General features: G+C 45.6%; 2 non-coding genes across 2 annotated transcripts; one reads left to right on the plus strand and one right to left on the minus strand.

Moving 5' to 3' along the window:
* Window positions 1-1,566: 1,566 nt before the first annotated feature.
* trnav-uac lies at window positions 1,567-1,639 on the plus strand. Its single transcript has one exon. It is a non-coding gene; the product is annotated as a tRNA-Val (tRNA).
* Window positions 1,640-2,056: 417 nt separating this feature from the next.
* On the minus strand, window positions 2,057-2,129 carry trnav-uac. The gene has a single exon. It is a non-coding gene; the product is annotated as a tRNA-Val (tRNA).
* Between the last annotated feature and the right edge of the window lie 14,863 nt (window positions 2,130-16,992).

The raw sequence follows: 16,992 nt of genomic DNA on the forward strand, positions 1-16,992 counted from the left end.
AGCGACTTGGGGATTCTCTTTTTTAAAAAATAATTTTTATTGGAATTTTTTGAAAAATATATATCAACAGAACAATAACAATAATAAACACCCCCGGCACCGGTAACAACGCAAATAACAACCCCCACCCCCCGAACAAACAACAAAATAAATTAACAAGAAGCAAATTAACTTAAACACTATCCTGCAACTTACTGCGGATGCGTCAATGGGAAGGAAAAACAGAAAACACAGGACAGTCTCAGCAGATCTGACAGCCGCCGTGGAGAGAGATGGCAAGTGTCGTTTCGAGTCTGGGTGACTCTTTGTCGAAGCTGGACATCTGGATCTTTGGTTAGGTTTCGATTGGGGGTCGGGGTGGGGGGGGGGGGGGGGAGCGTGAAGCATTGGGCCTCGACAGACGGCCAGCGATGGGTGGAGAATAACAAAAATGTGTTGGGTCGAAAGTAAAAGGGAATGTAAATGTTTCTAATCAGTGTTAAGAACTGTGCTGACAGAGGCGATTAGAAGATTAGAATGTGTTAATGGCAGATGACAATGAGGAACAAGGGGCGGATTTCCCAAGAGGGATGCGATTGGCTAGGGGAATGGGGAGGGGGAGACAATGGGAGAGGAAGGCATATCAATGGAAGCAATGAAAATAAGTTGATGGAAATAAACATGTGGTGAAGTGGGTGGAGTGATTTCACGGTGCGAAGTTGTTGAGCCTACTGTAAAATCCGCAAGGCTGTACCGTGCCTATTCGGAGGTTGGGGTGCTGCTCCTCGGCGTTGTGCTGAGCTACATGGGAATATTGCAGCAGGCCAAGATCGGACATGTGGACATGAGAGCAGGGCAGTGAGTTCAAGTAGCAAGCGACAGTAGAGTCTGCCGCCAGCTTGTCGATGGAGCGAAGGTGTTTTGCAAAGCGGTCACCCAGTCAGCATTTAGTCTCTCCAATGCAGAGCAGATGGCATTGGGATCAGCAAATGCAACAGGCCAGATTGAAGGATGTATTGTAGTAATGTGTACTGAAAAGGACAGACGCAAATGATACTGTAACTGACTGAGAGGAAATGCCAGAGACTTAACTGAACCAGCTTTGGGAAAGAAAAAACGCTCTTCCTGATGGTGAAACAGGAAAAGCCAGTGTGGGAATCCAGGCTCAAAGTTGATTTACAATTACCCCTCCTTTCTTATACATGAACGGTATTTAGGCTGCAGCATGTTACACACCAAAACACAAAGAGGTCAAATATTTAAAAAAACATAATTGTCAATTCTTAAACTCAACTCAAGCATTGAATAAGGAACAAATATTGTGTAAAGTCGGTTGCTTTTTTCTGTAGGATTTAAGAATGCTGCATTAATAATAGAAGAGAGCATTCCGCCGTTAGAGATTTGCTGAACACATGCTTCAGTTCAATATAGGTTCTTCTTTTGGCTTGTAAGTTTAGACATCTATTTTTATGAAACAGACGTGTTCTTGGAAGAAGTGACATGGCCTCTCAGCCGAACCATGCGAAGCTGCAACAAGGCAGCTGAGTTGAAGGTGACACAGGTCCGTTGGAGTCTGCGCTGCCAGCTGTTTCTGTAGTGTAGTGGTTATCACATTCGCTTTACACGCGAATGGTCCCCGGTTCGAAACCGGGCAGAAACACCTGGTGTTTCCAGTTTAGTCTGTCGCTAAATATTACCTCAATCTCATAACTGGTCTTCATCATCGAGGAATAGCAACAGCTTGTAACTGCTGTGGGCCAGTGACTACGAATCAGGAGATTCCAGGTTCGACTCCTGGCTGGCTCGCAGTTCCTAGTTTTGGCGTCCCCTTTAGTTCAGTGGGTTGGACAGCTGGTTCCCGATGCAGAGCAAAGTGAGCAGGGCATCATCAATTCTCGTTTCAGCTGTGGTTACTTATGAAAGCCCTGCCCTCTCAATTTAACTTCAAGCAAAACAAACTTATCTTCAGTTCAGCAAAGTTCAATATCTGATCCTTTGATAAGTTGAGACATCAGTTTTAAAGAAACGGCTGCTTCCAATAAATTACATGGCCTCACACGAAATGCTAAATGTTCGATGTTTCGGCCCGGTTTCGAACCGGGGACTTTTCGCGTGTAAGGCGAATGTGATAACCACTACACTACAGAAACCGCTGGCAATCAATGGACGTGCGGAATGTACAACCTCACTGTATTGCTGCAGATTCTGATGGTCTGTTTGAGAGGCCAGGTCCCTTGTTGCAAGCGACAGCTGTTTCTTAAATTATCAAATGTCTCAACATATAATGCCGTGAGATGTAGAAATTATATCGAAATTAACATAAATTATATTTTGCTTAATGTCGGTCTTAAATTTGTGCTCTTTGGTGTCGAGGTCTGGTTCTCGTTTAGGGATTTTCAATCAATGCCTATGGGAGTGGTCGTGGGTTTAAATCCAGGGCAGGCCCTTTACTCCAGGTCAGAGATTACGAATTGTTTGCGACGCTGACGGCGGGGTTGATTTACATTGGCCCACTCTGAAAAAGATTTCTCAGGACTCGGAATGTTTACGTCGTTTCTCTCCCCACAGATGATGCTCGAGAGAGAGAGAGAGAGAGAGAGAGAGAGAGAGACAGTGTTTGAGCTGGAGTTCGTTTGGATAAAATTGATGCTCCAGATCTGTGTTAACCACAGGGACGTGACCCATCTAATCCACAGAGCCAAAGTGGAGAATTGAACTGACTGGGGAGCTGGATCTTAACGCTGACCTCCCGGACCTCGGCGTCGTGAAATGTTCCAAAGAAGCTCAACAGACACTCGAGGAACAGCAGCGCATCTTTCCACTGGGCTCAATACAGCTTTCACACTCAGTGTGTGTTCAGCAGTTTCACACTGTAAATGCTGCAACCATTTTGTGTGTCCTTCCATCGCAGATTTGGGTTTCAATCTTGTTTCCACTTGTTCTCTGTGTCCGGGCGGTAGTTGTTGATCAATCTGCCATCGATAGCTCCTCCAGACATATCTTTTGTTTCTTTGTTTCTTCCATTGCGCTAACAGAGAGCTGGCACAGACACGGCGGACTAAATGGCCTCATACTGTGGTGTCATTATTCTCTGATTTGATGCTAACCTAACTCTGATTTGGGTGCTTGCGAGGGGTTCCTTGGTCTAGGGGTATGATTCTCGCTTCGGGTGTTTCGGTGATGAAGTTTGCGAGAGGTCCCGGGTTCAAATCCCAGACATTAGCCCTTTTCTGTTTGTCACGCAGCATGTTTATTTCATTTCCTTGCCGCTCAGACGGCGGGATTCATTCACATTGGGGTTGCTTTGAGAAGCTGAGCTCACACTGCAGGGAATCAACGCGTTCCCGGGAAAATCGAAACATTTTCGATCAACTTGTCGATGAGTGGACATTCACTTATCTCTATTCACTAACTCTGGTGGATCAGGCAGCTCTCGGTCTGTTTAATTTTATTCTGCACACTTCAAACGTATTTTTTTCTATCAACTTATTTTCATTCCTTCCATTGGTATGTTTTACCCTTACAATTGCCCCCTCCACCCCCCCCCCCCCCAGCCTATACCATCCTACTTGATCAATCTGATCCTTGTTGCCAATTGTTCTCTGATACACTGCTTACCTTTGATCCCATTCTGACGTCTGAATGCGCCACTATCAGCACCTTTCTCGGCCTTGATTAGCCTAATTAACATTCCCTTTTTCATTCTGTCCGAGACATTTTCGTCAATTTCGCGTGTGAGGTGAATGTGATAATCACTACACTACAGCAGTCAGCGGACGTGGGAAATGTGCAAACTGACTGTGTTGCTGCAGATTCTAATGGTCTGGTTGAGAGGCCAGGTCACTTATTACAAGACAACAGCTGTTCCTTTAAATAAACAGTAAGAAGTCTGTCAACACCAGGTTAAAGTCCAACATGTTTGTTTCAGCACTAGCTTTCGGAGCGCAGCTCCTTCCTCAGGTGAATCTCAGGTGAATTTGAAAAACAGATGTCTCAACATAAAAAAAGAGATGTAGAACTTATGTCCAAGTTAACATAAGTTATATTTTGCTTATGCTCGATCTTAAAATTGGGCTTCTTGGTCCGGAGGTATGGTTCACGCTTGGTGCCCAACTGTCATCAGTTTCGACAGTTTAGTCTTTAGGAAACGCTCTTTCTTTTCCCAGTAACTGAAGCATTCATTCATCTGAATTTCCGCTTTAATACCAGAACATATTCAAAATCTGATTGATTTCTGTCGGACTCTAATCCTGGCACCATGTATTCTCCATGTTGGTGACTGGTGAATGGTGAGTCGATGTTCTAATGTTCACCGTGTGTAATCTTCACTCTCAGATATTGAATACAATTTGTGTTTAATTCCAGGAAGAAATGGTGAAGACTCAGTGGCCCAGGATCGATCTGAGTTAACGGGTTCTGGAAGGACAGAGCATTAACCTGGACTGTAGATATTCCACAGCGGTTTTTGATACTCTGTTCTGGTACATTCAGTATCCAGGAAGACCTCCGAGGAATGTAATGAGAATCTATTGTTAGGGCAGTTCAGATAAATCTCCAGATGTCCCAGCCAGGTTTTCTGCTGCTTTACTCAAAGAAAACCAAACGGTACCTTTAAATATCGCCGTGGCTGATCTCTCCGACAGTGCCGGGTATTTCTGCGCCATGGAGCCCACACTGCTGCAGAGGTATAGCGGGTCCTGTCCCAAACACTCACACTGGGTGTTCCAGTCATTTCTCGGCAGAGGGCGCTCTCACTTTGATAGACAGACACAACTACTCAGTCTGTGAGGGTCACTGTGTCATTACCAAACCATCAAAAACAAACACAACACTCACTGAGAACAAGCGATCAGAAACTGAATAATTATATACGTTAGTTTATAACTTGCATTTCTACTAAAATGAATTTCACAACTTAATTTCCGGTTCGTTAACTCACATTTAGTCTTTTTATGATCTTTACATTGCTGTCTGAATTATTGTGTGAACGTTTCTCCCTCTCCGTTCCGCTCTTCTAGATCCCTTTGATCAAAGCCGGGACACAAGGTCTATATGACGGGATTATTTTCATAGATTTCACAGATGTTACAGTGCAGAAGGAGGCCATTCGGCCGGTCGAGTCTGCACTGGCTCTTGGAAAGGGCACCCTGCAGAAGGTCCACACCTCCAACCTGTCGCCACAACCCAGTAACCCCACCCAACACTAAGTAACACCACCCAACACTAAGTTGGACACTAGGGGCAATTTAGCATGGCCAATCTACTTGCACATCTTTGGACTGTGGGAGGAAACCGGAGCACCAGGAGTAAACCCAGGCAAACACGGGGAGAATGTGCAGACTCCGCACAGACAGTGGCCCAAGTCGGGAATTGAACCTGGGAGCCTGAAGCTGTGAAGCAATTGTGCTAACCATAATGATACCCTGCTGCTCCGTGTACGATCTTCACTCCCAGATATTGAATACGTTTTATGTTTTGATCCAGGAATAAATGGTGAAGATTCAGTGCCCCAGGATCGATCTGCGATAACGGTTCTGGAAGGACAGAGCATTAACCTGGACTGTAGATACTCGACAGCTGTTTTTGATACTCTGTTCTGGTACAATCAGTATCCCGGAAGACCTCCGAGGAATTTTATTGGTTGACAGGCAGTTTGTAGGAAATGAGCAAATTTCACAAAGCAGTGATTGCACAGTTTATAACAAACCCCAAGAACAGAGACCCCCCCCCTAGTGGTTATTCTCCTTTCCAGTGTCTATTTAATGTTTTCTGACACAACTGTGTTTCCGTCCTACAATAACCAGACCAGCAAACCCATTCCGACTCCCGTCTGGATCTATGCAGCGATTCTTCTTCGAAGGCACTGACTGTATCCCAGCTCGGATTGTTCACATTCACTGACAGACAGTTCGCCACCTACAGGTGTTAAACCACCTTTGGAGACGCAAGAAAGTGAAGTAAGAAAAACCTGCGAAAGACAGTCGATTCTTAATGGTGCGGAATAGAAGTTGTTGCTTCGAATTTCAACTTTTACAGATCGACAGCGGTCAGCCAGTGTCTGGATTGTTTGGGGCTGGTGCAGGCGGGCATTTCGGAAGGTAATTGTGGAACAAACACATTTCATCGCATTTGAAATCATGGTTTCAATCGGAATTGTAAACACATGATTATTTCCTGTTGAACATGTATTTCTGATCTGAGTGACGGAAATTCTGTTTCTCGGCTACTGTCCTCAGATGTTAAGACAGAAGTTGCTGTTTTTAGTTTAACCTTTGATGCTGCCTTCTTGAACCGCTGCTGTCAGGGAGGGAGTTCCAGGATTTCACCTCTGCTGCGTTACTCATGTCAGCAGACGAGCAGTGAGGCTAAAATAACAAAACAGCACCTCTCAGGCAGCTAAACTCTCTCTATCTCTGGGTGGAGAAAGTGGCCCTGAAGAGTTGATCAGAAGCAGGACTCACAGACTGAGTATACCATGGACAAGAGTCCCACTCCCTTACATTGCACTGTGCCTTAGAGCTCCAGTCTGTTGACGTTTCGACAGAAACTTGAGCAGATTCAGCCACATCGACCAGTGGCGATGTCAGCCGCTCAAACCCACACCGGGAGGAAGCCACCTTAACTTCGAATCAAGCTGTCAACCACTTGTTTCCAACAACGGCAGTAAAAATACACTTCAGAATCCGATCCCACCGTCAGATCCGTCATCAAACCAGTCTCCAGGTTAACCCGTCCTTTCTGTATCTGATCAGCTGTTAATTCTCTGAAACTCAGGGCTGGATGTTCAGATCAGCTCCGGCAAAGATGTTTCTGACCCTTCAACCAGTCCCACTGACGTCACTCAGTTTACAGATCTACGTCACTAAATATGCAGGGAAACGTCACACGTGTCCTCAGTCTGACGTCACAGTGACGGTGGTCTGCCGCGTGCGCATTCTCCTACCCACACTCCACCAATGCTGAAGCTCCTTCACAGCTTCACTTTGTGATCACACGTCTCAGAGACCTGGTTCGGGCGGGCACGGTGCAGTTGGTGTTGGACTCAGCTTGATATACAACAGCGCTGCCTCCGCAGCATTGTCTCTCGTCCTGAAAACTACCGAGAGTGCTTAACACAGATCGATAGGATCCAACATGAAGCTGAGCTTCACTTTAGTGATTATCTCCCTGAATTTCTTACTCTTCTCTCCGTGTGAGTGTGATCACCGTATCTGGCAGGAATATGTCACACATCAGTTATGTCATGTTGTAGTAACATATAGTTTGCTTTATTGTGTGTTTTGTTATGCCATTTTGTATTTGATTTTGCTATAGTATATTCTCGTGGTCTGTGCGATAATAAATTTATCATGTTATTTTACATCTACATGTTTCTCAGATGCTGCTGGCAGTGACGAGGTATCACAGTCTCCTCAGTCAGTGGTTGTTACCGAGGGAGACATTGCATCCTTGGCCTGTTCCACCACAGTAGCAGGAAACATCCTACAATGGTACAGACAATACCCGGACCAAACCGTGCAGCATCTGGCGAGCGGTACCAGCGATCAGGGGAGGATCACAGCTCGGTTCAGTTTTTCAGACAAACACAGCTCTCTGAATGTTAGTGACGTTCGACTGACAGACACCGCCACCTATCTCTGTGCAGTGGAGGCACAGTGAACTGAAAACCATTCAGCGCCGTACAAAAATCTGCCGTGGTTATTCAGAAAGTGTGTCGCCTGTGCAGTCATCAGAGAGCAGGCATTTTAGTAACACTCTTCCGTGGATACGTCCCAATGAGTGAGGCCTGTTCGTGATTTGAATTTCCTGTTTAGTATCAGAAAAGAAGGGCCAGAATCCATTTAAATTCAGTTTATGTTCTGTAGAAGTCACAACCAGAGAGCATGGGTTCGATGGTGCTTTAAGATAATAATCATTGTGCCGTTCGGTGAGTTAATATTCAAAGGTCGTTGTCTATTTCTTGTGTTAAATCAAATTCCTGACTTAGACACATTTTACGTTTTGTTACAGGAATGTGTGATGCACAATGGGTCTCCCAGGATCCGGCCGAATTGAAAGCTCTGGAAAGACAGTCAGTAATGTTCAGCTGTAATCGCTCCACGTGCGAGAGCTTTCTCTGCCGATGTAGGCAGGTCAGTATTCTGTATAAGCTGCGAGATATTTACTGAGGAGGCTTCGGCGGCGATATTGAGCTACGTCGCAACATTTCTCAGGTCGATTGATTTGAACAAGGACAAATAAAATAATGCAACTGTTTGATAAACAAACCTGCTAATGTTTGTTGTCCGTGGGCCTGGCATGAAATTATCCCGGTTGATCAAGGCGCTAAAGAAGACTACACAAAGACTCGCAGAGGATTTTTGTGCGAGTTCTTGGTTATTATGTGAAGCTGCGCCTCAATACACAGTGTGGAGAGACCTCCACACTCAGCGTGTTTATATTATGAGCAACAGCCAGATATTGCCCTCAGATTCCATCTTTTTACAGTCCTATTACTTCATTAATAATCCAGTTTGGAGACTGTGCCGGTTTCTCTCCATACTAGTGGATGCCCGTTATTACCCGGGTTGTATATCCTCAATATAACGTCACCAAGGCACCTTCAAACACAGCTACTGTCACCGGAGGCTGCGTCACTGGATCCGCAAATAGTCCGCCTGTAAATGTAGAGGATCAAAAGAGCAGAAGGATAAACAGGATGGAGGTAAACCTCCATTAACTGTATGAATTTGTGTAAATTCCCATCAATCTGTTAAACTGTTTTGATGAGGAAAATCCATTACTTAATGTGCAAGAGCCCCGCCAGTAATATTAAAAACATGTCTGACTGAATCTCTCAGTGAATATGACTGGAATGATCCAGAGATTGAGAAGCAGAGAGGGAGCCCGGGCTCTGTTCAGCTCATTGTTCCACCCACACACTGCAGGGAGTCAGGCCCATTGTGACATCACTGAGGAGACTGGTTTTTGTCTCATGTGACTTTCTAATTATCATGGTTGGGCTTTGCGCCTCTGATGGTGGATTCTGTTCAACCCGGTTCAGAATGGGGGTTACTGAATGGACTTAAGGTTTATTGATTTCTATGTCAAAACGGAATCTAAATCTGGAATCTACTCATTATTTTCTTCTCTAGCGCTATCTGTCTTAAGGAAGGTCCAATCCATTGCACTGTCACTGGGAGGCAGGTCGCAACCACCCCAGAGCTGGAACAGGAACCACACCGTTCTGGCATTTCAATTCCCTGAGCTGTGCCCAACCGTCGTTCGCAGACAACATGAAATTCGGCGGTGTGCTAAATAGCGAGGAGGAATGGATTAGATTGCAGGATGATATACGGCGGTCCAGATAGGCAGAACAGTGGCAAATGGAATTTAACCCTGCAAAGGGTTGAATGATGCATTTTGGGAGGATGAACAATGGAAGAAAATGCACAATAAACGCCAGGAAGTCAAGAAGTATAGAAGCAAGAGTGTTCAGGACCATGGTGTTCAGGCCCATAGATCCCCGCAGGCAACAGGACAAGTAGATAAGGTGGTGAAGAAGACATGCGGGATACTTGCCTTTATTAGCCGAGGGATGGAATATAAGAGCAGGGAGGTTATCATGGGGATGTGTAAAACGCTAGTTAGCCCGCACCTGGAATATTCTGTGCACATCTGGTCGACACACTATGGGAAAGGTGTGATGCACCAGAGAGGGTGCAGAGGAGATTAATCAGGAAGGTTTCTGGGAAGGAGTTTCTCAGCTATGAAGAGAGGCTCGATAGGCTGGGATTATTGTCATTAATTGTCAAACGTTGTCAGGGAAGGCTGACCTGATCGAGGTTTTCAAAATTATGCGGAAAATAGATAGGAAGAAACCGTTCCCATTAGTGGAGGGGTCAACAACCAGAGGGAATACATTTAAGGTAAGGGGAGGAGATTTAGAGGGCATTTGAGCGTTGTGAGAACCTGGAGCACACTGTCTGTGAGGGTGGTCGAGGCGGGAACACTCACAACACTTAAGAAGCGTTTGGAAGAGCACTTGAAACGCCATTGCATACAAGGCTACGGGTCAAGTGCTGGAAAATTGGTTTAGACGAGACAGGTACTTGATGGTCGGGGCAAACGCGATGGGCCAAAGGTCCTCTTCTTCGCTGTAAAACTCAGCGACTAAGGAGCCTGAGGCAGAGAAGCTGCCGATGGCGCCATAAGGCCGCTTCTCCTTCGGTCAAGGAAGGTAAAGGGGAGATTGAACTTAGTTGCTGAAATGTAAAGATCGCACTGAGCTGTTTCCACGAGCAGATCCTTGGATAACAGAAGGATTGAGGAGAAATAAAGCTCAGAAAAATTCTGTTCATTATCTACACTGCGATTTGTTAAACTATAAAAGGCGGAGTCTAAATAAAGGCGGCAGAAGATTCAACAATAACTTTATGAAGGAAATTTCACACAAATGTAAAGGCAATTACCGGGATATATAGAAAATGCAGTTTTTGAAAGAAGAATACGAAAACTCTTTCAAAGTGTCTCGGGAATTGAGATTGTGTGGGCTCGAAGATTCTAGATTCTAGTCCGTTCATGTCCCTCCCGATCTATTTCTTCTCAGTGCCTTGCACAGTGAGCAGGTGCATGATGGTCACGGTGTAGGGAAGATTGAACCGTCGCTATTTCGCTCCATCAGTTCCGAGTGCAGCTGAGAGTCACCGCACACTTCACTCAATATTCAGACTGCGGTATCCCCGCCCACAGCTTCCGTTTGCTGCTCTCGCTCTAGCACCATAGTGTTATTGGAGAGATTGCTGCTGCTGGTTCATTCCTCTCATTTGCCGGATCCTCAGTGCAGTGTAACGGGGATCTGTATTTCTGTCTCTGACAGAGGATTTCTCTCATTGTAGAATTACAAACTCAAGAAGGATCATGAGGAACCATCTCGCTTCGCTCCTCATCATTATCCCACTTTTCAGTAAGTATTTCCTTCCCAGTAAAACCCCATTCTCTTCCTGACTGCAGTAACCCAGGTGTTGGTAAAATGACAGAGATTATTTTGCTGATGATTGTATTCCTTAATGTGATGCTGACTCTGATTGTCTTTATCGCTGTTACCTCTGTTAGAATGGAGCCACCAAGATACCGTGGAACAAAAGGAACCTGAAATAACGCTTGAAGAGGAAAGGAATGTCACATTAACCTGCACCTTGAAAACAAGCGATCCTAACCTCTATGTGTACTGGTACAGACAGCAGCCCAGGAAAGCTCCAATGTACATGCTTCAATTTATTGGACTGACTGTGCAAAGGAACATTGACCTTGATATTCGGTTTTCCTCTACGGTTGATAAAAAGAACAAGACTACCGAGCTAACGATCAGTAACACAATGATCTCAGACAGCGCCGTGTATTTCTGTGCTCTGATGCCCACATTGCTACAGAGATATGGGGGACCCCGTACAAAAACCCCACACTGGCAGTTCCAGCTACAGCTCAGCAGGGGGAGCCCCCCGCCATATTGTTCACTTTCCATAGTGAGTGTATCAACAATTGTAACAGAACACAACTCCCAAAAACATAAATAGTGAGACCCACCTGCACAGTTATACCAGTTTATGATTACAACTCGCATTCATAACAGATATTGTATTGATGAATCTATCTGCGGTACCTTAACTCCTGCTTCTTGTTCTTATCCTGGTGCACAGACTCACTCACTCAGTAAACTATACAGACTCCCTCACTCAGTAACATATCAGGTCTCACTGAGTGACAATACATGCAGCAACTTAAATCACTTTCGAGGGTTTTCACACAATAACATCTGCCAAGGGGTGTCACAGGAACTATGAACATATTCGGTCATATGATCACAAGTTTGGTCAAAGAGTTTGGTTATAAGGAGAATTTCAAAGGAACAATGACTGTCCTTCCTATGAGGGACATAGATGGGAAGAAACTTTTCACCTTAGTAGATAACCAATAGGCATAGATTAAAGATAAGGAGTTGGAGATTTCGAGGGGATTTGAGGAAAAACGTTGTCATCCAGCCGGTGGTGGGAATCTGGAACTAACTGCCTTCACCTCCGACTTTAACCACTCCACCATCGCTGGCCGTGCCTTAAGCTGCCTCGACACAAAGCTCTGAAATTTCCTCGCTAGACGTTTTCACCTTCCACTTAGAGTCATAGAGCCATATGGCTTTACAGCTCAGAAAGAGGCCCTCCGGCCCAGTGTGCATGCGCTGGCCATCAAGCACATTTCTATCCTAATTCAATTAACCAGCAGTTGGCCCATAGCCTTGTATGCTGTGGCGTTTGAAGTGTTTATTGAAATGCTTCTTAAATGTTATGAGCCTTCCCGCCTCTACCACTCCTTCATGCAGTGAGTTCCAGATTCCCATCACCCTCTGGGTAAAATTGTTTCCTCAAATCTCCACTAAATCCTGCCCCTTAACTTAAATCGCTGCACCCTGGTTATTGACCCATCTACTAAGTTCCCTCCTATCTACCCTATCTATGCCCCTCATCATTTTCTTACATAAATATCAACATTAAGGAAGACGGTGTCTAAAAAGCTGCAATTTAGATTTTTGAGACACATTTGTGGCTCCGTATGTATTTCGGTAAATCCTTAATCAACTCAACATCCGAATTCTCAGCTTTGACAAAGGGTCACTCAGACTCGAAACGTTAGCTCCTTTCTCCCTCCACAGATGCTGCCAGACCTGCTGAGATTGTCCAGGTTTTCAGATTCCAGCAATAATTTGCTTTTATTTACATTATCGATCGGCAAGTCGATTTGTATTCAAGCCTAAACCCGGCATCATCTGCTCCCCATGTTACGGACTGATAATGCCAGCCGTGTTGTGAGGTGAATTTCTGCTATTGTACATTTCATGTGTTAAGTATCGCAGGAATTTTTTTTTTTGGGTCATCGCGAATCGCTCTTGAGGGGGAAGTTAAGAGTCAACCCCATATCATTACTCTCGGTGTCTGCATTTCTAGTCCAGTGACAATACCACATTGCCACCGCCTCCCCCTGATCCATTCTGCATTTCGTTACATACCGGGTGTTGAGGAGTCGGTGTCCCTGGGCTCAGCTGAGTTAAGGCTTCTGGAAGAACAGTCCGTACTTTTCGGCTATACTAACTCCACATGTGAGATCTTCCCTCTGCTGCGTGGTGGATATTCCGGGGTTAAAGGTGCTGTAAATATCGCAGCATGATAAGGCACAACATTCTCCAAACTGTTGATCGGCACAAGGGCGAAAGCATTAAAAAAACCTGGTAAATACACCTGACAGAGTTCGAACAGCGGGGATCAAATTCTTCGCGCATAATGAAACTTAGTAGAGCTGTACAGACTCGCTGAGGTTTTTGTACGGTGCTCGAGCTGCTATCTAACGCTGTGCCTCACTGCACAGTAATAGACCGCCCCGTCCCCCACACTGAGGGCGCTTATACTGAGGGAACCGTTCTGTTTAGACTTGTCAGCAACCGCCAGATATCGTCCTGAAACTGTTTCTTTCTTCAATGCTAGGTTGTTAGTGATGATCCATCTCGGTTGTTGTGCCGGTTTCTGCTGATACCATTGCATGAAGTCCATACTCTTATCTGTATATTTACAATTAAACTGCACCGAATCCCCTTCCGATGCGGTTAGTATCACCGGTGACTGAGTTACTGGATCTGTGCATATTCCGCCTGTGAAGGTAGAGGAATTAAATATCAACTGATGAAAACTTGCCAGTATCTGAGAGTTTGTGAAACCTCCCAACTGCGCATCATATCGATATTTTCGAGTGCAATTATATTGCCGTCGATCTGTATTAATATGCTAATCTGCCTCGATGGTTACTATCCAGGACTTACCGTGCCACAGCGCCGCCAGTATTATCAGAAACATGTCAGACTGAATCTCTCTCAAAGATTGTGAAGGAGAGAGGGAGCCCGGGCTCTGCTCAGCTCATTGAAGGTGCGGAGGGTTGGAGGGGAGCAGGAGTCTATTGTGACCTCACTGGTCCCCCAGCCAAACAGTCTTCAAAGAAAACATCACGTGGGTTTATGACGCCCGTGCTTGAATTCGGCGCCCTCTGCTGGCAAATTCTGTTAAATCGAATTTTTCTATTGAGTGGGTTCAGGGTTTGCTGCAAAACATACCAAGATTCGAATGCAACCCAGCAATCTAAATTGGAGCTGTTTAGATACTGTCTTTGTTACTGTTAATGTTTATGCCTGAAAACTATGCTAAATCTCCGGAAACCATTGCTGGAATCTTCTGTCTCAATCCAGGGTATGTCAAATATTCAAAGGACAAGACGACCGAGCTAACGATCAGGAGCACAATGATTTCCCACAGCGCCGTGTACGTATGTGGGCGGCACGGTAGCACAGTGATTAGCACAATGGATACACAGCTTCAGGGTCACAGGTTCTATTCCCGGCTGGGTCACTGTCTGTGCGGAGTCTGCACGTTCTCCCAGTGTCTGCGTCGGTTTCTTCCGCGTGCTCTGGTTTCCACCAGAATTCAAAGATGTGCAGGTTAGGTGCATTAGCCGTGCTAAATGCCCTCAAAGGTTGTTTTAGGTTGAGGGGATGAGGTGGGATGTGTGCTTGGGTGGGATGCTGTTTCCAGGGGCATTGCGAACTCGATGGGCCGGGTGGCCTGCTTCTGCACTTTAGATTCTATGATTGTACGAAATAGTGGCAGGGAGGTTCAGTTGTATCAGATCCCTTCTCGCTGGAGGGAAGTGTCTTCCCTCTATATTGTTCTCAGTGACTTGAGCAGTGAGCAGGTGCAGGATGGTCAACTGTCGCTATTTCCCCTCCCTCACTTGCGACTGCAGCTGCTAACCGCCGCACATTTTGAATCAACTTTGAGTCTGCAGTGTCACCGGTCACAGTTTCCGTTTGTTTCTCTCGCTCCAACACCATTGTGATATTCTAGACATTGCTGTCGCTGCTCGATTCCTGTCATTGGTTTGAGCAGCCGTGCATTGGCCCCTGAATCTGTATTTCTGCTCTGACGGGTAATTTCCTGAGAGTAGCAAATTCAGGAATTATCGCGGGAATCGCCTCTCCTCATCATCTCATCTCTCCTCATCACTTCTCAGTATTTCCCTCACTGCAAATCCCCCATTCTCCCCTCACTGTGTAATCTGATATCACTGTTAAGTAAATAATAATAATGATGATGATGGGGGTGGCCTTTATGCTGGTCAATATGAGGCCGATGCTGAATTTTATTTTTCCTGTTGGTTTCTGTCTGTCTGGAGTTACCAGGACCCAGGTGAACAGCGGGGAGGTTGAAATAAGGGTTGAAGAGGACAGTGACGTCACACAACCGTTCACAGTTAATACAATAGATCCTGACAGGTACAGTGAGCATCCGGGTACCCTGCACCGTTCATGTTTCATCTGATGGGAGGGAAACTGCGCAGCAGAAAGGGATAGATGATCTTACTATGACTCACATACAGATAAATAAATCCCTGTACATAAGTATATCTTGTTACCGACCGAGGCACAGCACTGTTGAGCTGTCTGGCCGCATGAAGAGGTAGGATCTACAATGGTGTAAACAGCTCAATGTAGCAGCAGGATCAGGGTACTGACGACCAGAACAGGCTCTGTTTATTTCAGCAGAGCCGGTCAATCCTCTGTTTGCCAGCGATACTCGGGTGAAAGGCAAAGTCAGTAATATTGGATCCCCACACCCCACCCCGTGACAGTGCAGCAAAAATCTGTAAGGACGCGACAAATACAAGGCTGTGGCGGACCTGGGCGTTCATGACTTAAGAACATAAGAACTAGGAGCAGGAGCAGGAGGTAGGATCTACAATGGTGTAAACAGCTCAATGTAGCAGCAGGATCAGGGTACTGACGACCAGAACAGGCTCTGTTTATTTCAGCAGAGCCGGTCAATCCTCTGTTTGCCAGCGATACTCGGGTGAAAGGCAAAGTCAGTAATATTGGATCCCCACACCCCACCCCGTGACAGTGCAGCGAAAATCTGTAAGGACGCGACAAATACAAGGCTGTGGCGGACCTGGGCGTTCATGACTTAAGAACATAAGAACTAGGAGCAGGAGTAGGCCATCTGGCCCCTCGAGCCTGCTCCGCCATTCAATGAGATCATGGCTGATCTTTTGTGGACTCAGCTCCACTTTCCGGCCCGAACACCATAGCCCTTAATCCCTTTATTCTTCAAAAGACTATCTATCTTTACCTTAAAAACATGTAATGAAGGAGCCTCAGCTGCTTCACTGGGCAAGGAATTCCATAGATTCACAACTCTTTGGGTGAAGAAGTTCCTCCTAAACTCAGTCCTAAATCTACTTCACCATATTTTGAGGCTATGTCCCCTAGTTCTGCTTTCACCCGCCAGTGGAAACAACCTGCCCGCATCTATCCTATCTATTCCCTTCATAATTTTAAATGTTTCTATAAGATCCCCCCTCATCCTTCTAAATTCCAACGAGTACAGTCCCAGTCTACTCAACCTCTCCTCATAATGCAACCCCTTCAGCTCTGGGATTAACCTAGTGAATCTCCTCTGCACACGCTCCAGTGCCAGTACGTCCTTTCTCAAGTAAGGAGACCAAAACTGAACACAATACTCCAGGTGTGGCCTCACTAACACCTTATACAATTGCAACATAACCTCCCTAGTCTTAAACTCCATCCCTCTAGCAATAAAGGACAAAATTCCATTTGCCTTCTTAATCACCTGTTAGTGAACTACTTCTGGTAGTTTTTAGCGCTCACCGTGAGCCACCGTGAAGCAAGTCCCGTATCTGAGTGACTCCCTAGCAGCAGGCAATAGGTGTTTTCTAATGAAGCCTAAAGCAGACACCATGGTCCTACATGATAATAATAATGTTGCTCTGTGATGTTCTGTTGAAATTCTTATTCTGAATTTCCTGTGTTAAATACAACAGCAGAGTTTGACTCATTCTCTGTTTTATTCCAGGGGCAGGCTCAGTGGGATTGGGTTCATCTGAGTTAACGGTTCAGGAAGAGCAAGCTACAATTTCTGGCTA

Source organism: Scyliorhinus canicula, unplaced genomic scaffold (genome assembly GCF_902713615.1).
Source record: "Scyliorhinus canicula unplaced genomic scaffold, sScyCan1.1, whole genome shotgun sequence".
NCBI classification, from domain to species: domain Eukaryota; kingdom Metazoa; phylum Chordata; class Chondrichthyes; order Carcharhiniformes; family Scyliorhinidae; genus Scyliorhinus; species Scyliorhinus canicula.